The 13636-nt window shown below is 36.7% G+C and overlaps 1 long non-coding RNA gene across 1 annotated transcript; it reads left to right on the top strand.

The window, feature by feature from the left end:
• The first annotated feature begins 8009 nt into the window (after positions 1-8009).
• Positions 8010-10316, top strand: LOC137473349 (uncharacterized). Its single transcript, XR_010998705.1, has 3 exons — positions 8010-8084; positions 8823-8948; positions 9105-10316. It is a non-coding gene; the product is annotated as an uncharacterized lncRNA (long non-coding RNA).
• Positions 10317-13636: the final 3320 nt, after the last annotated feature.

The raw sequence follows: 13636 nt of genomic DNA, 5'->3' as shown, positions 1-13636 counted from the left end.
TTGTTTTTCCTTCATGAATGTTTTTATTTTCAGCCCTGAATACAAAGGCCAGATAAGGACTCTTTTTTTCCTTTTTATTTTTTTTCTTCCTTTTTTTTTTGCCTGGGATTGTTTTCATATGAGAATATTGATTTCACTTTATGATTTCTGATTCTCAGAAGAAGGAGTATGACTTTATTGCTATCTTTATGTGTCTGAAGTGGACAGCATCAACAGATATCAAACTTGTACAAACATATATTTTGAAAACAGAATTGTGAGCAATTTTTTTTTCCTCAAATACATTGCAAATAGAAGAAAACCTTTTTTTTTAATCTCTGAGCAACAAGTAAATTGTCTGTTTAATCTTGGCTTTGTAGAGATATTTTGATAATTTGAAGTATGGTGTCAATATGCACTTTTGTGTTCTGCCCTATACTTACTCCTGCAAAGCCTTTCATATTATTTAATTATTTCATGTATAAGATACACTTCTACCATAGATGCTAACATGACTATCATTAATATTGACAAGAATTTTCAAAGCAGTTGGAAATAATAGTTCTGTACAAGATTTTCATTGTATTTAGGTAAAAATAAAAATTAATTTCTATCTGAAAGAACTATAACTACCTATTTGATGAAATTCCTTTGATAACCACAACAGCCTAATGTAAGGAAAAAAAAAATTAATGCTTAGTAAGATTCACTAAGAATTCCAAATGTGAGACTGCAACTAAATTATATCTTTCAGTAAGATAGTTTTGATCCACAAAAAAGGAAAGAAGAATTTAATCTTTTACCTCAAAGTGCCATTCTTTCACATTCACCATTTAGTATTCCTGCATCTAGCTTCAGGGTCTTCCATTTAAAAAGGTTTTCCTAGCATGTCTTCTGATAGGCAAGTCTTTAAATTTTCAAGTGATGATTAGGGGAAGTATTACAGCAGTGATCTACTATATATTTTCCTACTTTATTTCCTTGCTTTCTATGGTGTAAATTCCTCCAAGATTTTCCTTCATCTTACTGTTCAGAAAATAATCTACCTATGTGGAGTATGTGTGTTTCTACACTAGGAGAAAGTATGACAAGACAGCAGGAAGTGGGAATTGCACATTTTACTGGCTTTAGAATTAGCAATTATTTCAATAGGGTGTGAACTTTCTTATGTTTGACCTGGACGTAATGCATATGAAAGAAAGTTCTATGGGAGTTCTGTTGGCATCAGTGTGTATAAGCTGTCAATGTTCCCAGAGTTAAAAAAAAAAATCAGTATAATAAATCAAAAAGCAGTGGCTGGTGAATGGTGACAGTGAGTAATGTGTGGATATTTTGATTAATAGAATCTCAGTCTATGTACACATGCTCTTACACATACTCATGCACTTTTCAGGCGTGAGAAATGTTTTCCCATCTTTGGTCTCAGCCTGAACCATTGTGCATATGTTATACTGTCATCTATTTTTATGCTCTCATCTGTGGAGTTAATGAATGTTATGAATATGGGTAATAAAGTGAGGACTCCTTGTTTTAAGGTAACACTTGATGAGGGGTTTTAGCTGTTACTGATTGCATCCATCATGCAGATGAAGATGTCCATTATGAATGCAGATAATCACATCTTAGATATCTAAACTACTTGAATGTGTGGATGGTACACAACTTTTTTTATGAAACCTTTTTTAACATCTGGCATTTATACTAAGTATGATAAATTTAAAATGTTTAGTGAATAGTGAGATTCATTAAACTTATATTAAGTTAAACAGTTAAAGAAGATACTGTATTTTCTGTGAGGAAACTGACTGTAAGGACCAATGAAGCATCAATTGCTTTCAACAAAAGGTGGGCATCTTAGAGATACTGTTTGTAAAATTCATGGGTTGAGACAAAGATACTTTATAGGACAGAAAAGAAAGGGATAATAATAGTAGTAGTAGTAGTAGTAATAGTAATAATAATAATTAGACTACACAAAACAAGTGAGAGAGAGTGCAGTTGCTCACCATCTGCACACCGATGGCCAGACAGCTCTTGAGTAGTGGCGTCCAGACAGCTTTCCTTTGGATTTTGGGTCACAGATGAAAAGAATAATAAGGGCTTCTACAGGTAAGTATACCAAAAAGGAACATCAAATAAGGTGTACCCCTCCTGATAAATAATTCTGGTAAACTGGTAACAATGGATAAGGAGAAGGCTGAGGTACTCAACAATTTTTTGCCTCAGTCTTTAATGGCAACCTCTCTTCCCACACCTCTTGCATGGATGAACAGCAGGATGGGGACTGGAGGAGCAAAGTGCTTCCCACTGTAAGTAAAGATCAGGTTTGTGGTAACCTGAGGAATCTGAACATACTTAAGTCTATAGGACTCAATGAGATTCATCCCAGAGTCCTGTGGGAATTGGCTGATGTAGTTGCTAAGGCAATCTTCATGACATGTGAAAAGTCATGGCAGTCAGGTGAAGTCCCAGGCGACTGGAAAAGGAGAAAAATTCTACCTCTCTTTAAAAAGGGTAGAAAAAAGGACCCTGGGAACCAGTGACCTGTCAGACTCACCTCTGTGCCTGGAGAAATCATTGAACAGATCCTCCTAGAAGCTCTGCTAAGGCACACGGAAACAGGGAGGCTATTTGAAACAGCCATCATAGCTTCACCAAGGGCAAGTCCTGCCTGACCAATCAAGTGGTCTTCTATGATGGGGTGACTCCATCACTGGACAAGGGAACGGCTACAGCTGTCATTGGTTTGGATTTTTGTAAAGCCTTTGACATTCCCTCTAAATTGTAGAGAAATGGATCCCACGGCTGGACTTTTAGGTGGATATGGGATTGGTTGGATGGCTGCATCTAGAAGGTAGTGGTTAATGGCTCAAATGTCAATGGACGTCAGTGACAAATGTTATCCCTCAGGGGTCGGTGCTGGGACCAGTACTAGTCAATATCTTCATTAATGACATAGACAAAGGGATTGAGCTCACCCTCAGCAAATTTGCAGATGACACCAAGCTGAGTGGTGCTGTTGACACTCCTGAAGGACACAGTGCCATCCAGAGGGAACTGGATATGCTCCAGAAGAGGGCCCATGGGAATCTCATGAGGTTTAAGAAGACCAAGTGCAAGGTGCTGCACCTGGGTTGGGACAACCCCTGGTATCAGAACAGGCTGGGGGGTGAAGAGATTTAGGGCAGCCCTTCTGAGAAGGGGGTGCTGTGGATGAGAGGCTGGCCATGAGAGGGCAATTGTATCCTGCTTGAAATGCAATACCAATTGTCTTAATAGAATTCAATTCAGAAGACCTGAATTTTTGTGTTTTGATGTTTTTGGTCTTATAAACTTTTAAGCATTATCAGTCATTTGGTAGTAAAAGGATGACAAAATGTGACTCACCTGGATGACTGTTCCCAGTGCAACCAACCTATGCGAGGTGATCAGCAGCCTAAAGAGACAGATGTGAATTCAGACAATCACTCAGGTCTTTGCAGACAAACCACTTATCGAGGAAATCCACAATGGATCAATGGATTCTGTAATTCTGTTTTTTTTTTTTCTTTTTTTTTCTTTTTTTTTTCTATTTATCTCCTTGTGCTGCATAAGGTGAAATTCATGTCATGCCATAATTTTGTTATCACATGACACTATCATGTTATCACTCCACTATCAAGTTTCTTGCTTTGTTAGTCTTTATGAAGAAATTCACAGTTTTTTTCTCAATAAGCAGGGTTAAAGTTTGCAGAATGTGTGCCCTCCTCAGGAGGATTAGAACTTGTATGTTGGCACGTGGGAGAGCCAGGCAAGTGCAATGTCAGCGCAGTTAAATGCAGATAGTTTGTGGTAGTTTGTTCACAATATCAATTTGTTAGAGTAAAATTAATTTGGATTCTGTGCATTTCCTCTCTGCTCAGATAAGGCTCACTCTAATCTACAGTTACACCAGATCCTGCTGTATTCATAGCTCCCATTCACACGGAGCCAGTTAACTTAATTCACACTAATTTGCAAGAGAACAACAGGCAATCCTATGTCTTCAGAATGACCAGAGCTGTGCTGCATTTTAAGGTCAAGGTTATTCATAGTCCTTGCTCCAACGTGAGAAGGAAAAACTCCCTGCTCTGGTCAAGGTGCCTTTAAAAAGACATTTTGCAAAAATCACATTTTCTTCTGTCAAGACTTGTTGATGCAGGAATTAAAGAGTGAACACAAAACCAGCAGAAAGCAACCTTCAGCTCTGTTCCATACAATATTCCACTGAAGAATCAGAAGGTCAGGATAAAATTGAAGTCATTCACCAAAAGAGTGTGGTGTGATGTCATTTTCCACCGTGCTTAGTGCTGTAAAAACAATGAATAAAAAACAAAAAGCAAAAGTTGCCGTGTAAGTCCCATGAAGTAAATAATCTACTTCAGATATGAACAACAGTACTGTGAATTTCCACAAATAAATTCTACTGAAACAAGGAAATACAGCAACAGAATCTCCTCATCGTATTAGGAAAGAGAACAAAAGTATGTTCAAAGTAGTGAACTGAGACTATTTTTCTCACGATGAAGAAAAGTAAGTTGTTTTATGTTGTGGTAAAACCAACTTTTTTTTCTGTTTCTAGCCTTCCCTGATTGAAGTCATTAGTATTGATTTCAGTCATAAAGGAAAAAATATAAAAACTGTCTCCTTCTTTATTTCAGAAAGACAGCAAAATGCAGGATAACTTTTTTCCAAAAATAACCTGAAGATGGCACAATAGGCACATGTTGGTCTCTGGTTTGCATAAGGTTGTACTGTGTAAGGAGAGAATTATTTGCTAAAATATGACTCCTTTGGAAGAGGTCTTTAAAAAATAGAAGCAGAAGAGAAATTTAAACCTTTTAAAGTACAGCCTATCAATAAAATTATTTTACAAGTGGAACACAGGCTGTTAATTTCATGCTGCCTAAAAGATTAATATAAACAGGTGGGCAGACAGGGACTTATCATGGCTGGGTGTTATTGACAAAAATAAGTTTAATTTGTGTTGCTTAGTTTTTATTGATACATTTCTTTTGTAATTGTATAACAACTGATAACCTCATCTGTTATCTCCAGCATAATGTATAATCTACACCTAAATGCCAACTTTTATGAGGCCCATTTTGACTTTGGGAGAGACAAGATTACTCGCATAATCTCTGTTTTATTAAAAGATAAGAAATATTATGGGACATTTTTTATTAAAAAAGAAAATACTGTCAAGTTGTATTCGTGAATGAATAAATCTGCATTATATATGAATTAATCATAAATATACTCTCCACAACACACACAGGCACCCTGAAAATCTGGAGTTTATAAAACACAGAAGAAATTTCACAGATGTGCTGTAGCTGAGGGTGATTCAGCTTGCTATATCCAAGTATATATACTATGCTTGGACTTTCAAAATGTATTTAACAAAGGCTGTGTGCAGAATGATTGTATGGAATCAAAGCTGTCTCTATGGCAAGAAGGAACAGTCCCTTTGTGAATTGCCACCTGAAAGACAGAGAAACAAGAGGGTAGGACTAAATGAGCTGTTCTACAGTGGTAGAAAGTTATCAGTGGAGACCCACAGAAGCCTTTACCAACACCTTTGCTATTTCACGTGTCCAGTAACAACAAAGAAAGGAGACAGGAGTTGATAAAACTTACTGTCAAGACTAAAAGGCAGTAAAAAGTGTAAGGCAGTAAAAAAGAAAGGCAGTGACAGTGAGCTGCAGAGGGCTCCCCCTGTTTTAAGTGACTGAACAGTACAAGAATAGTTGAAGTCGTGTGTGGATAGTTATATTCCATGTGATTTACATGGGGAAGAACAAGTGTTACTGTATGTTCACAGTAATGTTGTAGGTTACAATAGCTGTTACCGCTCAGAAAGGAGGTAGAATCAGTACTCCAGTGGTGTACAATATCGCAAAACACTGATTTTTTACCAATTTTTTTATTAGAAGCTGTTAACAAGCAAGACTGGGGCTGTATACACAAAGGATAAAGGCACCTGAAGGAAGAGGGACTATCCTGAAAACAAGCTTGGCACATGTGACACCCATCTACTGTGGCCATTAGTGAATTCCTAGGAGGTGAAGTAATCTAACTTCAGTAGTACACATATGGAGTGTAGTTTAAGTAGTTTTGTCTCCTTTCATAGCCAGTGTAGACATCTGTGCTCTTCCAGAGGGGGGTTCATTCCATCCTGAGCAGGATCTAAGGCAGATGAATTGGAATGCTCATCTCTCCATAAGCTGTGTTGGCATACTGTAACTTAACGCCACAATAAGCATCTAAAAACTATGCAGCTACAAGTGAAGTGTTGTTGTTGTTCTACTTGTGCTGTATATAATTTAATTGACTGTTTTATAGCTGTGTGGTCTCAAAGTAACATTGCCCCATACCTGAATGTGTTAGAGAGTGTGGGAGGGAAGAGGAGAGCATGGGAACTTTTTCGGTTGGGTTCCTCTCTGAAGCCAGAGTACTGCAGACTCTTGACAGCAATGAGCAGTGCCTAAGTGCCTTTCTGCTCCCAAACAGGGCATTCTCAATGGAGTCTCTTTTTAATCTCGCCTCTAGGAGCTTTTTCTTTCTGTGTAAATATTCATGGGAGCACTGACTGAAATCCAGGTTTCCCAGGAGAACATAGTACCCACAAGAGTCTCAAATCCTTCTCACTCTGCAGGCTCATATATTCTTTTCTGTATTTTAAATGTAGTGAAATGGCTTCAGAAAGGGAAGCTGAGTGATTTCTTTACAGGATACCTTGTCTCAGAAAAAGGAAAATGTGGATCCTCATTCTCAACCATATCAGTGATCTCCCTGCTCATTGCAGAAGGGTTGGGCTAAATGAACTTTTAACATCTCTTTAACATGGACATGAGTCATCATCCCTGAAGCTGGTTTAGAGACATGTAGTTGTAGCACTGAGGGACATGGATTAGTGGTGGATTTGGCAGTACTGGATTAGTGTTTGGACTCAGTGGTCTTAGAGATCTTTTCCAGCCTAAATGATTCTACGATTCTATACTAACAGCAAAGCTCAGGCAAGGACAAAGGTTTTGGCTAAAATACAGTTCCTGAACAAAGGAGAGAGAGCCAAGTTCTTTTTCATTTCCAACAAAAAATTTATAGTTTTCCTTTTTTCTGTTCTATTATTTTACCATCTCCACATTTATCTATTCCACTGCCTGTATTTCTTCTGTTCCTGTGAAGGTGACTGAAGTATAGCTGTCTGATTTTCATGGAAGCTAACTGCAACTGCCCATATGGACAATTAGGGTGCTCCAGCTGTGTGTGGGGTGTAATTTCCAGCTGCGGGGTGGCAGTAAACAGCTGGGGGTGGTAATTTCTCAAACTGCTCCAGCTATATTCACAACATATGCCTATGCCCTAAGGATTTTCAGTAAACTAACCGTATTTGTTAGCAGTATTTAAAACATTTTTTATTGCAAATGTACAAAGTAAAAGCCAGTACTGCAAATTTTGAGGTAACTTAATATTACTCTAAGCAAAAAATGCCAAGTATTTAAGGACAGCAGCTGTGGCTACTCTGCTTGAAGAATTTCTATTACCATCTGGGAAAAGAGAAAACAAAATATTATGAAAATTTATACAGATCTATAGTGTGCTTCCTGAACCCACTTAAACTCTGCCACTCAATTTTCCTAATCAATCAAGTCTGTTAATAGTGATGTTACGTTTTACAATATAGCCTGTGCGCAGTGCAAGCCTGGCAGAAATGAAGCTTCTCTGAAAATTTTCCTGAGAATTACTGTGTGCACTTATAAAACTTTCCCCATCCAGATTGATGAATTTATTACACATATTCAGTTTTAAACCTCTATAGGCTAATTTTGTGGCCTGTTCATTTGTAGATATACTTCCTCTGGGAAAAAAAAGGTAATATAGAAATGTAATTGTAATATAATGCATATAACAGCCTGCCTCTTACATTAATTGTGTGTAGGATGCTATGAAGCTGATATCCTGCTACTAAGATATAAATAGCAAGTCCTAGTCAGCTGTGGAAACTGATTGCAGTGCTGTTCTGCACACCTGTGGCTACACAAGATTCGGGGTGCCAGAGGATGAGAATGGCAGCATACAAATATGTAAGGCATTTAGTGGTGGCACTTCTGCCATGATGAGATTGCTTATGGCATGTAGGGCAACTAGCAATGCTAAGTATCTGTGAAATAAGGCCCCTGAATTACAGTCCTAAATATAGCTTTTGTGATTTGCTTCAGGCTTTTAAATTTTACTATTTCGACTTAGCTGCTTGCAGAACCATAGTTCATAATTTCTGGTGCAGTGTTCAGCCAACTTTTAAGAGTTCATGCAGAAAGAGTTGTTTCAGAAATTCTAATAGACCCCAAACTGTCATACACGTGCACTGTATAATAGACAGTAGTATTAGTATCAAGAATTCTCAAGAGAAATCATGGTTATGTTGCCTGTTTTCACTGTCTAAAGTTTTTTATATAGTTAAAAAAAGATTTACTCATGACTACAGAAAACTCTGGTTCTTTTGAACCAAGCATCAGTTGTAATGATTTTACATGTTGTGTAAATGATGATAAAATATATGTAAACTGTATTAGAAAATGGATTTGATTGATAACTTTAACAGGGTAATATTCAAAAGGATATAACAACCAATGCTTTTGAAATACCATGTTTTGCTTGTTCTTTTATTGTTTCAAAATATTTTTGAAATGGAACAGTAATAACAATAATAATAATTTGTGTGTATGTTGCCTTTCAATTCTGAATGTAAGAGTGCATGCATTAATAAAATAAGCCTCACAGCAACTCTGTAATTTAAGAATATTTTTGTCCATGTTTGACAGATGGAGAAACAGAGGTACTGTGAATCATAAATGCATCTGCAGAAATGTGATTAGGCTATACAGAAGATAATACGAATACAGAATCTAGGGTACTCCAGAACAACGGAGAATTTTCAAGAATAAGATGTATGTTCTTTTGAAAATGTGATCCTACACAGGATGTGCAGGCTGATGGCCTGAACTGGCATTATCAGCATGGCACAGCACTGCTCTTTGAAATATATTGATTTGACTCTGTGCTAGTTAAAAGATCTCACTGCTGCTGCTCTTTCCCTGTTAGAGATCAGCATTCTGAAACCCCTGTCAACAGCAGATCGATATTTCGATGCTTCACTATAAACTAGTCCCCATACTTGAATTCATGTAAGGTGTTTTTCAAGGTTATGAATTGTTCACATGGTGCCAGTAACACTGCAAACCTGCACTGAGGAAGTGACAGCTGCTCATCTGCAGCTAGTGAGTTTAGTACTGAGTGAGCTGTTCCTGACTGAATTTTCTGGGATACCAGCACTGGAAAAGGAAGCAGCTTCTGTTTTGTGCCAGGCAACATATGCACACCAGCTGACACTTTGGGCAACACTCAGGTGCAACTGAAAATCATCTTGTGTACTGCTGCAGATGTGGCTGGGTGCACCTGCCGGGTTTAAGGGCAAGTGAATATCGACAGCTGTGATGTCCTGTGAGCTCCCTAGGTCTGTGCAGACTTGCTGTGTGTCCCAGTAGACAGAGACTCTACTCAGCTTCATGTTTCAGAGCTGAGCCAGCTTACTGACTCTTGGAAATTATTTGGAAGAGGTGAACACATCAACACCAGGGCAGAATTAAGTACTATGACAGCTTCCTTCTAAAAACTCTGGTATCAGTCCTCAAGGTAGATCAGAAAAACCTTTTTGGCACCAGAGGTACTCTCCTTGACTGTTTGCATTTATAAGGAAACCATTTCATTCTTTCTGTTCTTCCTTAATACAGAACCAGGACATGATGTAAACATTCAAATAGAACATTCATCATCAACAAATTACTAAAATGGCTCTTTAGTCTTTGATAAAGTATTAATTACCACCCAGATGAGATAGATAGAAATGATCAAATTCAACAGCACTTGTCACTTAGCACTTTTCTTGTTCTCAGAGTTTGAACTTCTCATTTTAATGCATCTGTAGAAATGAACAAGCTTTGGTTTATCAGAAATCCAGAATTATTTCTCGCAATTATTCTGCAAATGACTAGATTAAAGACATCATTAAAAAACTAGCATAAATGATTTAGATTTATTTGAATATTCATTTTGTTCTTAACTTAAGGGTTCATTGCAATAAGCAGAGGAAGAAATGCTGTAAATACATTCTCTTCCATACTTTACATGCACATTTCAATCATAACATAAAGAGTTCTACATTTGTTTTTATAAAGGTTTTACATATGTTTTATTTAAGGGTACATATATGATATGTGTTATATGTTAATCAATTATGAATGTCTGTGGTACAAATATATTTGTGGATAGAGATTCTTTATGTTCTTATTGGACATATTTTTGCTCAGATTTACTGTTTTGTTTTGTCTATTTTCTAACACTGGGAATTAGCAATTACTTGGAAAAATATGACTAAATCTCATTGGTCTAACTGACCTTAATTAACTCTAATCTGTCTGAAACTAAGAGAAACAACTCTTGTGGCATTTCCTGAAGGCACAAATAATAGCTCAGAAATTTAACTATAATATGTTTAGTACATTTTTAAAACTACAATTTAATAACTATTATTGTATAAAGTAAAGTAATTTAGTTTTTAATCTTAAAGTGTGCTTTTTTTCCCACCCAGGTAATAGAGGAAATTTCCATTCCTATGTTTAGACTGTTTTTGGAATGTTTGTGAAAGGTGTACACCTGAATTGCGTCTGACTGATGGGAAAAGATGTAGATAGTAGAAAGAAAAGCACTGTTTTCTATTCGCTACCTCCTTACTCAGCTGTGAGATGTCAGGGCTGTGATTTACAGTGATCTCAGTTCAGCTGGCTGGGGCTTTGCCAGATAAGGTACTGCAGCAAGAATAGCACTACAGCCAACCTCCTCCCCTGCGTTCCTGGATTTGTTCTTCCCTCTTCATTTTCCACATGCAAGGGTTTAAAGTAGGAAATATAAACTGGTTTCTCTACCTTTATGCTGTTCAAGGACTCCCTGCTCTGAGAAACTCTCAGTTGCTTGTTTAAAGCATTCTTAAGTGCTCATTGTGCTATGGGAGTTAAAACATTTTTAAGTAGGTCTGAGGCTCTTGCTCATTGTTTTAATGTAAAAAATATTTAGGCTATTGATTAGCTGGATTGGCTCTTGTCTATTTCCTTATTTAGAAAACCTCTTTGAGTTTCCCTATATAAGTGCTGTAGATAAAAATAAAGGCACATCAATTATGTGAGAAGCAGGATTGTGAAGAATGCAAATGATATGAAAATGAAATCCAACCATGGGAAACACAGTATTTATAATGACATTAGTTAAAATTCATGACATTTTCAAGGCAATATATTGGAGTGAATTTCTTTGCAATTAAGTGAGAAATATAGTTTTAGGCCTACTTTGTTATGTCCATAGTGTGGAGTTACAGAAATGTAGCTTTCAATTCCTTTTTCCCTTTGCTTTTCTGCACCATCTGGTTGATCAATATATTAAACCAACGAGCTACTAACCACCTTTTTCCATTGTTTTTCCCAATGCATTCCTTTGTCATTAAGATCCCATACTTGAGAGAAAGTGTTTTTCATTGTTGGAGTTTTTAGTCTTTCTTTGAAACAGAATCACAAAGCTTTCAACTGAGTTTATGGAAACTTCTTTTGTGTCAACAAGCAGATGAATTTTTCTTTTCTGTTTTTGACATGGCACATCCTCATACTTGAGTTTCTTGGAAGGTTTGTCACTATCAGTGCTTGAGTGTTCTTAGTTTTTTCAGGTTTCCCAGTATCCTTCACCTTACAACTTTAGTAATTTCCAACAAATTTTTCTTTGCTACTCATTCTTCATGTCTCGTTTATCTATGAATTCTTTCTATACAAAGCAGGGCTGAAGATTCTATCTTTTTTTAATTTGCTGATTCAGATAAAAAAATTTCCAAACTTCTTCAATTGTCTTCCTTGCTGTGAACTCTATGGAAAATTGCATTCTATATCATCTCATCCTTCCTCAAGACCCTACCTAGTGCTTCATTCAAATCACCGCTGTTGTAATTTAGCCCACTGTTGTCATGCTATTTTTTTAATTCCTATTTTTGCTGTTCTAATGTCTTTTAATTTTTTTTTTTTTTTTTTTTTTGTCAAGAATTTAAGAAATTTGGTTTCTGCTCACTTGGCTTTGCATCTTGTTTCCATTCTGTTCCTCTCTACCAGTGGTCCTTGCATTTTTTTCTGTTTTCTTTTGTACTTTTATACAATTTCCTAATATTCCTTTGGTTTGGAACATTCTTCTTTATCTCAAATGTAAGGTGTCTAGCTTTCTGCTTCAAGTTTCTGTTACTCAAGAGTGTGCTGGTAATTGACTTGGCATACATTGTTTTTACTGCGGTTCTTTCACAGATCACAGTCATGAAATATCTGGTTTAGTAGAGGCAGAAATAAAGAGTTAATTTCATTCTGTAATGAGCAGAGTGATTTCTAGAACACAGACCCTTCTCTAATTCATCTTGTGTTCCCTGTATTCTGAATATAGCAGATAGCAATCGTTATACTCATCTCTGATGCGTTTAACACTATGGCAGGTTTGGACAAGCTCATGACAATAACTTTCATTTCACAAAGAATGGCTATTGAAAGAAGAGGATAAGAGAGGAAAATAATGTTCATATGTATCCTTGAACACAACTATGGCTGATTACAACATATCTTTGTATATGGGTTTTATACTAGAAGAAAATGTAGTGTGGAAATAACCTCAGACCCTCAGCACCAGAGGTCACTCAAGACAACAGTTTCAAAGGGTCTCTAAACAGTGCGTTTTTTTGTTTTTTTTTTTAACTGAACACTTTATTTACATTACTACAGTTAAAACCCTCAAGAGACAGCAGTAGGTGAGAAGCCATCTGCTCCTGTGTATAAATGTGGAAGGTATCAGTAGTGAAACTGCTCAGTTGAGACCATCCCTCATGATGCAGGAGCCTGTGCCTCACTGTTACCTTGTTCTATTGAACAAGGAAAGGATATTTTGTTTTATTTCACTTTTACTCCAACTTGCCTTTATAATCTAGGCATGATAAAAGGAAATAAGTTAGTTTTCAGACAAGTAGGTGATTTTAACCTTGTGGGACAGGATGAGTTGGAAAACTTAAATTACCTTAGAAAAATAAGCTTTAATTCAGAGACCAAGCAACAGTTTTTTTGCAGAGGAAAGGTCAGATATTAATACAGAATAATTACTTGAATCTTAAGAGATCTTTTCAGAGACCTTCTGTCTTTGTGGAAATGTTCCACAAAACTTATTAGTACGAAACCCCCAACATAACAAAGGGACAAATGCAATGAAGTTCTCAGTCATGAGACAAAAAGAAATGAAAGAACTTTTGGCTATCTGGCTTTGGATCTGTTGGAAAAACTAATGTACTGTTAGTTATGGCTGATTTAAATGGCTTTCCCCAAACATTCTGAGGGTTTTATGGTGTTATCTTCCACATCTATAATATGACATTCCTGCAAGACAAAATGGATTCAGCATAAGAAAAGATGGAGAAGAGATTCGGATCACACTTTTGGGAGAAGAAGGATACAGAAAAAATGATCATTTTTCACAATGAACATATTGCCCTGCACAATCTGTAGTGGGACTTAAG

Source organism: Anomalospiza imberbis, chromosome 4 (assembly GCF_031753505.1).
Source record: "Anomalospiza imberbis isolate Cuckoo-Finch-1a 21T00152 chromosome 4, ASM3175350v1, whole genome shotgun sequence".
Lineage (NCBI taxonomy): Eukaryota > Metazoa > Chordata > Aves > Passeriformes > Viduidae > Anomalospiza > Anomalospiza imberbis.
This window is presented reverse-complemented; position numbering and strand designations above follow the sequence as displayed.